Source organism: Octopus bimaculoides, chromosome 5 (assembly GCF_001194135.2).
Source record: "Octopus bimaculoides isolate UCB-OBI-ISO-001 chromosome 5, ASM119413v2, whole genome shotgun sequence".
NCBI classification, from domain to species: Eukaryota; Metazoa; Mollusca; class Cephalopoda; order Octopoda; family Octopodidae; genus Octopus; species Octopus bimaculoides.
Genome location: NC_068985.1, coordinates 32,986,462 through 32,999,713, shown reverse-complemented (window position 1 = coordinate 32,999,713; position 13,252 = coordinate 32,986,462). Strand labels below are relative to the sequence as shown.

Sequence of the window (13,252 nt, the reverse complement as noted above, 5' to 3'; positions counted from 1 at the left end):
TATATATATATATATATATATATATATATGTATATATAAAAGAAATAATTGAGATCATTGAAGCACCAAGTCAGTCCGGTATTATCCGCACAGCTCAAAGTAAAGTGAATAAAATTTTTAAAAAAGCAACAAGAAGCGATGCAGTACGACCGTTTCAATTGGCTCCATTTAATTGAACAATGCAATCATTACATCAATTTAAATGCAGGGTTATCATCAGCTGCACAAATAAATAGAATTTTAATCAGTTGGACACATTAATATGATTTTTCTCAAATACTTTAACAGAGGCTTTATATATATATATGGTGCACCAGCATGACCGCAGCCACTTGGCTGAAACACATAAATAAATAAATAAATATATATATATATATATATATATATATATATATATATATATATTTGTTTGTTTATAGTTTCAGCTTAGAGCTGCGGCCATGCTGATGCACCACCGTGTGTATGTGTATATATATATATATATATATATATATATATATATATATTAGTTTCAGATTTTCTTTGAAGTTATTTACTTATTTTCTAACAGTATGGAAGCATAGTAAACAATATATATTCATTAGTAATTGTCATCGATATTTTTACAAATTTTCATTATTTTTTATTCACATTACCACACCTAGATGTTCTGGCACTATCAGATCCACAACTATCCTACATCCACTTGCCACAGTAGCAGAGGTTGAACATTTTTACTGTATTGCTTTTTCCACATCTATTAATTACATTGACATAAAGGTTTGGTACTTCTCAAATAGCAGAAATGTTTGACTCTTCTGTATAACTCAAAATAGTAGAGAAATATTTTAAATCCTAATGAAATAACAAGCACTGACAAGTTGTTCAAAATACAACACAAGATGTTATCTTCCACTTCTAACTTATGTCAGCTGTCCAGCCTAGAATCTAAATTCCAATTTCATTCTGAAAAGAGCATGAATGACCACATAGAATTCATTCCTTTTACTAATTACCCTCCTCCCCTTTACTGGGATATCAGCACCAAAGATTTATAATTACCTCTTTTTTTCATCCATCACTAAGGACATTTTAATTCACCTCTCACTAAAATTTTCATCTTCAGTAACTTTGATACACACTTCTCTTAGCTGTCTGATTCTTTCCCTACTAACACTATTGGTACAGAATATGAATCATGTATCATCCTAAATTGTTTGCAGCTGTTAGTCTACCTCTGAACCCATCCGTTGTCCTGTGCTCACAGTCTCTGTTCTCATTGGATTAGCTGATCACTGTTTAAACAAAGCAAACCATCTCATAACATCATACTACATAATCCTTGAGTCTTCTGGTATTCAAGTCAGTTACTATAAACTTCCCCATCTATAATATTGCCAATACTGCATTCCAAAAATCAATCTTCACCTTCAGAACCAGAAAATACTTCTCTAACCAGTAGTTGATGTACAAAACTTGGGATTACTCAGAATATTGCAACAGCATACAAAAGCATCTTAGAATACATTATAGATAATAGCAATTTACAAAGACTCACTTACCTACCACAAACCCTAACAGAAGTATCGTTTTTCTTCATTACCTCATGTAGTTATTAAAACAGTTTGTTTTTCTTAACTGACAAGTTGTAAACTACCTCCACCAATCTCACCTAATGCACCTGCCACTCCTCCTCTTGTTTTCTCTATTATGTTCCAACCATAAACACTACACTAAACACTTTGCTTAATCCTTTCTCCTCTCTTTGATTTTTCTATGCATATATATCAGCCTACAGAAGTTCAAGTTCAACACTAGCCTACATATTTAGGAGGGCTTTCAAAAGTTATAAGTATTGTCCCTTCACTTTCAATTTTGGGGAAAAAATTTTTTTACTACAACTTGGAATATGACTGCTTGGCATTCATTTTACAGATTAGGAAAGTCAATATTACTATCCTGGATTGGCAAGGAAAATGGATAACTGTATGGTAACTTAACTTGAACAGTGAATTTTCTCAGTTATACAAATGAAAAACTGTGCTGGTATCAAGAAGAAAAACAAATAATTAGATAATTTGTCTAAATTCAGGAAAAAAAAAATTGACAAAAGCTATTAGGAGTGGCTTGAGGTTGTTGGTTTTGCAGCACTCCTTAAACATATCAAAATACATCTAATTAATACAATTTAAAGACCTGTAAAATGTATTAATTACATAATTCCAGTCCAAAATATATTGACATTACAATTTTCAGAGATAGTAGAACTGTTAAGAAGCTGCTAATATCAGTGTTAATTAATAATAAACCACAAAATGCCTTTACTATAAAGAGTCATTTTTTTATGAATGGTGGGTAAAAACTGATTAAACTAATCTCAATAGATTATTTATTTTATTAATTGCCTGCAATAAGATTTGAACTAAAATGAGTGCAGTATCAAACTCAAAATAACACAATTTACCAAAGGTGACATTTCCTAGGGAGGCTAGGTAAAGAAGTTAGTCTGACAAATTTTGGAAAATATCACCTCTAAGAAGTTCTGATGACAAGAGATATTATAAAAGAAGAGAGCTCAATCTGAGTTTAAAACATGTTCAATTATGCATTGAAGATAAAACATACTATAAAATAAGGCCACAGTTTCAGTTCAAAATTCTTTTAGCCCTGAAACTTACTTTACACATTTAGTTGTTATAAATTACCTTGTCATCAAAGTTTAAAGGGTTACAAAAAAAGCTGTTTGTGAGCAAGTTTATGTCCTATAAACTTTTTATGATTCACTTAATTCTTTAGGCATTTCAGAGCAGTGTTAATCTGCATATGTAACTGAGATCAAATACAACATTACCATCATTGGTTTTACAGGATACCTGACTCTTAATATTATACACTACAGACATTAACACTTGCTGCAAAATCTTGAACTGCATGAAACCACATGGAGTTGAAAACTGGAACTAAGCACTCTTTTGTGTTTAGCTCTTTTTAGAAAGAACTTCCTATCAAAAGACTTCCTGTTTGCTCTATGTGTGCTTATTTTTTGTTTTATCATGTAAATTTCTTTGGAAGTTTTTCTCCCTTCAGCTTTCAAGCATAATGGTGGTTAGGACCTTGAGCAGTGAGTTAGAATTCAATGATGTTATTTATGATTTATTTATTATTATTTATTTATAAATAATTTCATTAGAGAAAGAGAATTTGGACTTGGATAAAATAATTAGTGATATTTCAGTCATCTATAAACATCAGTGATCTAAGTGACATTTGGATTTATTAATTTTGAGCAAGAATGGAGTTATCATGTAGTTCATATTGCATTGATGCTTTTGTTAGTGACTTGGTAGAGATTAAAAGACAAAAAAAAAAAACAATTTCACTGATATACTTTTAAATGTGAAGTCCCTGCATACTGGTGAGTTTATTGTAATAAGAGTACTGTAAATTATTGTAGTAAGAGTAAATAGCACTACTGTGTTAGACCTTAAAAAACTTTTGACTGGAGGAGATAAAGGAGTATCTTGGGATTCTTTTTTTAAAAAGAGACTAACTGGAGCAATAAATTCACTTTCAAGACAAAAAATTGGTGCCTAGGAATTGACATCTTGTAAATATAGGTCAAAACCCCTATCCCTGTGTAATTAACTTAGCTGTATTCAGTAAATCTTGGTAGGTTAAAATGACTTGGCAGCAAGTAAATTGCACGTTTCATCCCAATTTATGCAATAGTTATATTTTTAAGAATTTATACTGAACTAACTACATTTCTTCAAAATCTCTAGTTTCTAACAGAATTAGGAGGTTTATATAGAAAAGCACTACAAGACTTCGTATAGATTAAGCAGGTTTTTTATAAAAACAAGCATAAACAAGAACAATCACTGGTTAAAATTAATTCATGTTTGTTCCAGAAGTGTGGTTAATAAAATTACATGATAAATAAATAAACCAGCATTTATTTATCCCATATACCCAGTCAATCTTTTTTAACACATCAACTGAAATTCAGATATTCACTTTCATTTATCCTAGATTGTAAAACACGATAGTACATACCATTTCTATATCACAGAAAAGAGTCCTTAGAGTATATAAAATAACAACATTAAATTGGATAGCAATTTTTTGCTAACTGTTTGAACATACACAAACATAAGTAAATAGCAAAAGCTTAAAGAAATTTTTTTTAACCTTTACTGTTTCCATATGTAGTATACTGATTAATATTTGTTCCCATAAAAATCTCAGTTACTTTTTAAGTATATAAAAATGTGTGTATGTGCATATTTACACATGTGTACATTTACTCTTCTAAACACACTCATCTGATATTACAGTCAATGTTTGTCATCTACCTAGTATGAGATACCACAATAACAGTGTTTCATGCCTATGCCAAGATCACATCTGATATCAATATAATCAAAAGATTGCCTATAATGTATCACATGTTGACAACAAATGTCACATACTGTACAATGGAGAAGTATATAGAAAATAGAACAAAAAAAAAAATTCAATGAAAAAAGTAAGACTTTCTTCCTATAGAATGGGCATTTCTTTTTATACAATGTTTTTTTTTTTATATATATATATTGAAGTTAATTTTTATTTGATTAGGTGTTTTAGTGAGAAGTTCAAAGAACATTTGATTCAATTTGCACTACTGATTTTTTTTTAGACTTTTGAGAAAATAATTGTTAAAATATTGAGAACAATAATTAATGTCTGAAGAGAAAAATTAAATAAAATATTCCTGAAATTGTAACTTTCTTTTTCTTTAATTTGGTCTCAATATTTACAGAAATACACAGGGAAAAAAAATAATGTTTAACTCATTTATGTTAATAAGAAAAAGAAACAGAAGGGAAAACAAAAAGAAAAGAAATACATCCAATATATATGGACTTGCAGACAGCAAAAGAATTAGCAGATTATAGAGATAGATTAAAAGATAGAGAGATAAATAGATACATGGATAGATGTATACATGTATGTGTTTATGTACATACATTCTTCTAGTTTTATTTTGTAAATTTCTTAGTAATAGAAAAAAAAGCCAGTTTCTAACCAAAAAACAAAGTCTTTTTCATTGGAATTTAGACAATAATTTGTGTATCAACACATGTATGGATGTACATAAGTAGGCATGAACAGTAATATTTTAATATAGAGGAAAGGAGACATATAAGACTAACAGTAACAAGAAGATTGTGTTGTATTGTAGGTTATCTCCAACCACCAGTAAATCTTAAGCTGATGATCAAACTTTCTTGCTAACAAGAGGTAGGAAATAAAGTATGATCTACTAGTTTTGGTCAAACTGATCAAATAATCATGCAAGTAGGTACAGATAGACAAGAGCAGCAAGATAAATTTTGTAATCAGCATTTAAAAAAAAAGCTTTGTTAACACTTCTATGTTGTTGAAGATTATGTCATTGGATTTACTCAGAACATATTTGACAAAAAGGTGTAAGTTTTTTCCAAACCTTTCTTAGTTCTCAAGGTTTTATAATATTTTAGGTGTCCATTCATCTCCACCATGAGAAGCCATCATGGAAAAGGGAACAGGTATAGAAGTGGCTGCAGAAGTTTCTGGAGTTTTATTGCAAATAACATCTTACTTTCTTAAAATGGAAGAATGCCTTAAACAATGTAGTCCTACATATACAAACATCCAGGAGAATATCAGATGGAATACTTCAAAACCAGGACTGATCTGTGGTTAAACAACAGACATTTACAATATCAAGGATAAGTAATTGGCAGTGACACCTCTTGTCAAGTTGTGCATATGTTACTAGCAAAGGCTAAGAAAGAATTTTTGTAATAAAAGCAAATTATTAGATAAAACATCTGTTATTTATAAATGGCAAGTATTAGTTTGTTTTTGATTTAAAAAAAAATCCAAATGTAAACTAATGTCAAGCAGGATTGTGAAAGACATACTACACTTTAATATATTTTCATTTGAATGATTACTTCCGATGCTTCAGATTGCAAGCAGAAATATATAGGCAATATTATATGCATAATTCTATTGTCACTAAAATTGAGAGAGAAAAAAACGAGAGAGAGAGAGAGAGAGAGAGAGAGAGAGAGAGAGAGAGAGAGAGAAAGAGAGAGAGAGAGAGAGTTTAAATATATATAAAAATCTTGTATAGCTAGCATTATAAATATTTAAACAATAAACCTCAGTTCAATTTCTAAGAACTTTTATGTGTCAGTGTGTGTGTGTGGGTGGTGGTGTCAGAATGTATGTGCGTATATGCCAGTGTGTGTGACATGAATTGTTCATCAAGCTTTGGAATTTAGTCCTGGTTTCTATGAAAACAATAAGATTCTGATATCTAAAGGAAGGTAAGTGGATGGAAGAGTGATCATAAGGTATTTTGGTATTTTGTTTTTAAGTATTGTAAAAATCTTTTTCAATCAATATCTTCAATTATCTAATATGATATTAGATTCTCAATAGTTTTGTTAGTGAAAGTGAAATAGCATTCATTGCCAGCTTTTGGTCGATAATCATAAATATAGATCCAACTACAAAGAATGGTAAAAATCCAAATCTCCAATCATACCCAGATTTCATATCAAATGCATGTTAATCATCATCATTGGTTTTATGTTTTTTTTTTTTTATTAGCATGAGTTGGACAGACAAATACAGCAATCTCCTAAACATCTTAATTCTATATACTGGTTGTAACCTAAGTTTTTTCTTTTTTCTCAATAATTTTATGCACTTCCTATTCTCATAAAAAATAATAAAGCAGGATGGGTACTTTTACCATGACATCAACACTAGATAATTTGTCTAAATTTGAACTAGCTAGATATTTATAACATTGTCCAATTTTTAAAAAATATCTGGTATCATTCTTGGGCATATTTATGGTACTAATTCAAAATATACTATCAGTTTTGCTCTGTCAGCTGTAGTTATGTAGATACAGTATACTCCTTTAAATGCTTATGTATCTACTTGTGCCCTGTAATTAGAGATTCCAGTTGCACTTTACACTTTGATGCCTCAAAAGTCAGACTTATTAGATTTATTCAGAGCACTGCTTTCAAAAATAACATCAGATTTGCCTTATTAGCTCTAATTAATCAATGATCAGCAGTTCTGATACAAAAATAATATTAATGCAATTAATATATTACATTCAAATAAAGTAACCACATATTACTTGATTCACTTTATCTTAGCACAAAATCTGAGGGTAAAGGCATTGAATAAAGAAGCTTTGGATACATAGAAGCTATCTGTTCCTTATTATCATCATTTAATGTCCACTTTTTATGTTGGCATGGATTGGGCCATATATGGAGAGCTAATTATATACCAGTTATCTAGACTAAAAAAAATATATGTACAACATATTTGTTGTGATATCTAGTGTCGTAGATGTTTTTCCTCCCAAAATAGTGTATCCATTGCATCCTTTTTTTTTTTAACACATTATCCATTGTGTCCTTTTTTAAGCAGTATCATGTGGTTTTGAGAGAGATTTGACTGCCATTTGAAACAGGTAGAGTGCCTTATAGATGGTTTGTTATTGGCCTGAAACTGCAGAGTTTTATCCAAAATAAATTCAATGTAAACTTAACCCTTTAGAATTCAGTTTACTGTTAAATGTGATGCTTAGTCATTCACACTGCTTTGAATTCAATCATACATTACCACACAGCTTTGAGATTTCAATGATATGATTGTATATTTTTAGAATGATATTGTAGGTGGGTGTGAGATCTGAGCGTTTTTTACATAAAAAAAAATACCACTTTACTTGTTTCATTATAAAGAATGAGATGGAAGATAAAGATTCAAAGGCAGAATAAAAAAAGCAAGTCATCAGCAGAAAGTTTGATCACTAGTTTCACTGCTTCAAATTTAGCATTTCCAACCTCAAAATTTATATTTTCTAGGAAATAGAATTTAAAAAAAAAAAGAAGAAGACTTGATATCCTAACTTTAAACAACAAACAAACACAATTATGTCAATATTTCATGTTACAAAACCACTAAGAGAAAAAACAACATTACACTAAAACAAATTTAAAAAACAAAATTACTTAAAATAAATCATTTCAACAAACAAGAAATAATTTAAGAAACCCTGCTGAGGTCAAGCACTGACATGTAAGAGCACTGAAGTTGAAGGAAATATACAAATTTAGACTTTAAATTCTATAGAAACATCAAATCATACAAATGTGTAAACAGTGAGTCATACATACACACATGTTTGTGTGTGTGGGGGGGGGGGCATATCCTTCTCATAGTATAAAATACATTATCAAGTGTAACCAGTCAGAGTGAAAAGAAAATCATTCTGAAACCAATGAGCAAAAAGATACTGGTGCTGAATTGTGTTTATTCTGTGTTTGCTGTTTTACAAACCGTCAGGATGTAAAGAAAGAATTAGTGATGTGAAGAGAGCAATGGAAATGGTGTGTTACCATATAGAAAATATCAACAAACTGTTCTACAAGAGTCCAATCAATACAAGTTCAACAGGGGAGCCAAGTTGTTTGACAAATCAGCCAAATGGTAGAGATTACTTGGTTGTGTCAATAAACAAAATAGTCTTAACTGAATTAAATGATAACTTCATGGGAATTCAATTAGATGAAACCAAATTCTAAATCATACAGCTAATATGATCTGATCAATGATATGTGTGCAGAATAACCACTGAGAGAACAGCAGTTGCAATTCCGTAGACAAACTATATTAGGAAATGGAAATTTGGTCACAGCTGCCTATATGAAAACCTGTGCACAGCTATTAATGTTAAGCTACAAAACAACAGAAATACTCAACAGAACTTGAGAAGAAATATAAAGTTACATAGAAGACGGTTTAGATTTAATCTCAAAGTTGAATTTTAGTGCATACAGAGAAATCTTTTTAGTTTGTTTTAGAATTTTGTACTCAAGTAAGTAAAAAAAAAGATTTCCAGTTTCTTGTTTAAGTCCATGATGATCCTAAATTTGACTATTAGGAATTAACACAGTATTAACTCAAGAATTATCTGATGAGGAAAAACAAAATTAGTGTCCCAGGAAATTAGTGATGATTTGCAAAACACAACCATCAGAATAAGTTGGTGCACCATGGTGAAAGGTAATCTTCACATAAGTTATAAGCATAACCCTACATTTCTGAGACAAGTAGATAAAAAAAAAACATTGTAGTAAATTGTTGTCAGGCATACAATGGTACAAAGACAAAGTATTTAGATTTGAAGACACAAGGTGGTACAAATGAAACAAAAGATGGTGTGAGTGAACAGTTTGGTGAAGGCTGTCTTTCAGATGTGTTCAATATCAAGACGAAAAAATATGAGCTCAACCAGTAATAATTTTTATAAAGCTGCCAGGTTACATGATCAAGGAATATAATCAACTATGTTGTTTTCTGAGTATTTCTTACCTCATACAAGATTTCCAGCTGAAACCAAATTCTGAAATAAGCCAAACAGCAATGATTATTATTTCTAAATCTTTCTATGCATAGATGATTAAAAAAAAATCCACAGCATCTACATGTCTTGCTAGAATTAGAAACCAAATATGGATAATGTACTAAATATACATCTGAAAAGATGGGATGGACATGGCTAGAATTGGAGCTGACTTAACATAACACAACAAATGTATTGTTCTCTTAATATGGTCACTGATTAGTTATTTTAAATAAATGGAAATAAATATCAAAAAGTGATATCATTATACATGATATATATCATCATCATCATCGTTTAACGTCCGCTTTCCATGCTAGCATGGGTTGGACGATTTGACTGAGGACTGGTGAAACCGGATGGCAACACCAGATATATATATATAGGTGTGGCTGTGTGGTAAAAAGCTTGCTTCCCAACCATATAGTTCAGGGATCAGTCCACTGCATGTCACCTAGGGCAAGTGCCTTTTACTATAGCCTTGGGCTGACCAAAGCTTTATGAGTGGATTTGGTAAATGGAAACTGAAAAAAGCCAGTCATATGTGTATGCGTGTCTGTCACCACCACTTGTTGATCAGTGTTGGTGTGTTTACGTAATTTGGTGGTTTGGCACAAGAGACTGATAGAATAAGTACCAGGCTTAAAAAAAAAAAAACTACTGGAGTCGATTCATTCAATTAAAGATTCTTCAAGGTGGTGCCCCAGCATGACTGCAGTCTAATGACTGAAACACATAAAAGAAAAGATATACTGTAACCTCTCTATTAGAGGTTTATATCATTTAAGGCATTTATTGGTGACTGGGTATTTGGACATGTGATGTCATTTGTGTTAATCCCATTGTCAAATATTTTTAGTTCAAATGTTCTGTGTCTGATATGGAATGCTTACTTTCTTTCCCAGTAGAACACCCACTTCCCCCATCAATCTCCATAAAGCTTATCAGTGTACACTCCCTTGACTGCTAAACTATGTTGTAGTATCATGGAATAGGTCTCATTTTCAGACTGCCTTTATGAAAATCCTTCTACCTACATATACAATGGTAGCAACCTTTATGCTCAATGGTCATATACTGTCACCCTCAGTTAACCACTGATATTTAAACCACTCAAAGAAGCAAGGCCTCTCAGCCAGAGTAAATATGCTAGTGCTACTTTCAACCTCCTGATAGCTAAATCATTCCCTGCATATATAGTCTCTTTGCCATATTGAAGCTACTCCTGTCATTTTCAGCCCCACAGTAGTTAAACCCCTGCCTGCATCATAACTGAATGACCTTCCAGCCACAGCAAAGATGTTCTTTAGCTGTTGGAAATGCAATCTGAGCCAGCACATGATGAAGTCAACCTTAAACTACAACTGTTATTTCCTCCCCTGCAGAAGGTTAGTTGTGACCTCTGTCTATCTCTACCCACATATCTTCCTTTCAAGGAGAGTAGTAGCACTGAATAGGAACTGCCACTGAGAAGCAGTGACTCTTTAACCCTTCTCATAGGAAAACTTCTCTAATGCTGGTGATATTATAAATGGTATCCACTGCACTCTGTAAAATGGTTGATGATGGCATTCAATAAGAAAAAAAAAAAGCTGTCTTATAAGTTACTCTTCTTGAAGGGCAGTAATTCCAAATAAGAACTGATATGGAGTACAGAGAACTCGTTAGTTTTACAGATAACTTCTAGAGAGCCAGAGAACAACCCATTCAGCCCTTGGCCAGCATGAAAAAGTGGATGTTAAAATGAAAAAAGATAATTTGATAATCTAAAATTATGCGCATTTCTGAAATAAAAAATTAAAATGTCTATTATCTGCTAATTACAAAAGTACTGCTAAGCAAACCATTTCTTTCTAGAAGTTACCAATGCTTTAGTTTAACAATCCAAATTTACTTGCTTTGGAATATTGCACCAATGTAAATTTCATACAATCTATTTATATTTCAATTAACAATCTAAAAATTTTACACTGAATGAAACTTCTCATCTTTAAACAATACAAGAGGCACTTGGTCATTTGCTTTCAGGATATACATATTATGAAATAGAAGGCCATTAATAGTTTTTCTTTTTCAGATGTAGTAAATTAATATTTTTCTATGGAAAACATTTAACTGTAACACAAAGTGTTTGTTGGCTTTCTGCAAGAGAAAAAACAACAACCTAACCTTAATAACAAAAAAAAAAATTCATTAATGAAATATATGTAGGAAATGTTCATTTGATAGCTTAAACTATAAAGTTCAAATGTATACACCAGTGAGTAATCAACCTGTAGAATTTTGAGGCGTGGTGATAAAATAGTGTATCCTCACATCTTTCCATACGAGGTAAGTAAACAAGCTACAACTGAGAATTAAAGTCTACAAATCAATTTCACGGAACACACATCCTAATTTTCAGCACTTAGAAAAAGACCGTTTACCTTCTATAGCAAATTATCTTTGTCAAAGTTAAATAAAAAAAAAAAAAAAGAAAACTTTAACTAACAGTGAACAATACTGAGTTGATAGTAATGATTAATTTCTTTCCAATATTCTTTTTAGTTACATTGACATTCATTTTCCTTGTTATCATATATTGTACAGTTTGAAAATTCCAATATTTGCATGGATTGCAAGAGTTTTATAACTGTGGTCTTTTTTAACATAAAAAAATAACCCAAGTGGAAGGGTTTTGCCATTAATGATCAATAAAGTCCATCTAATAGTTACCATGTCTTTACCATCATCAGGGTTACTGTACAATTCTATAAGCATATGAAGTGCTGAACTTAACACTTACTATATGCTCTTAATCTGTAAACATATATGCTCATGCGTATCCACTCTATCCATAGAATGGGTTGCCTCAGTCAATGCTTGATAAAATGAGGCAAGCTCTAACATACAGTGGAGACAGTGTGTAAGAGGAACAAAATTAAAAGGAAACATAAAACATTAAGTCAAAATGTAGCTATTTTATCTATTTACATTATTAGATATATCACACAATACAGGTTTTAATTTTTATAGAAACATATAACATATGTAAACCCATTTACCAAGTTGTTTAAAACAGAGAAATTCTACTGAAAATTTGAACTTAATTCAACATGTAAATAGGCGTGGCTGTGTGGATATAGGCACAGGCATGGCTGTGTGGTAAGAAGTTTGCTTCCAAACCACATAGTTCCAGATTCACTTCCACTGCATGCCACTACGGGCAAGTATTTTCTACTATAACTTCAGGCTGACCAAAAACCAAAACCTTGTGGATTTAGCAGACAGAAACTGAAAGAAGAACGCATGTATGTATGTATTCATGTCTGTATTTGTCCCTGCCACACACACTGCTTGACAACTGGTGTTGATGTATTTATGTCCCCTAAATGATTCAGCAAAAGACAGATAGAATAAGTACCAGGTTTAAAAACATAAGTACTGAGGCTGATTCCTTTTTACTAAAATTCTTCAAGGACTTGAACAAGCAAAAGATAAAAGATAAAAAATAATTTCCAATTTTTATTTTATATCTAGCAAATGAACTATTACCCCCACTTCAACTAATTAACTCATTGCAACATGATGAAAGGTCTACCTACCCTATTAACCAATAAGCATTGATGAATAAATTATCTCAGATACTTGGATGGCTCTCTAGAAATAGTTGATAGTTTCAGTTACCTAACTGACCCAGTTAGCAATACAGGTAGGTGCTCAGAAAAGTATAAAAGCCAAAACAAGAACAGGTTGGAAAAAAAGGTGAACCAGTGATTGGCCAGATGAAAATCTCTAACCAATGGTGCTGTTTTTCAG

General features: G+C 31.4%; 1 protein-coding gene across 2 annotated transcripts in view; it reads right to left on the bottom strand.

Annotated features, from left to right (window-relative positions):
• Positions 1 to 13,252, bottom strand: part of LOC106877846 (uncharacterized) — a 158,006-nt gene that overhangs the window by 115,672 nt on the left and 29,082 nt on the right. The window contains exon 1 of one of the 2 annotated variants that reach the window (XM_052968274.1): positions 9,424 to 9,511. The exons of the other annotated variant lie outside the window; for it this stretch is intronic. The gene's annotated coding sequence lies outside the window, so the exon portion shown is untranslated. Of the gene's footprint in view, positions 1 to 9,423; positions 9,512 to 13,252 lie in introns of those variants that run through there. 2 annotated transcript variants of the gene reach the window in all.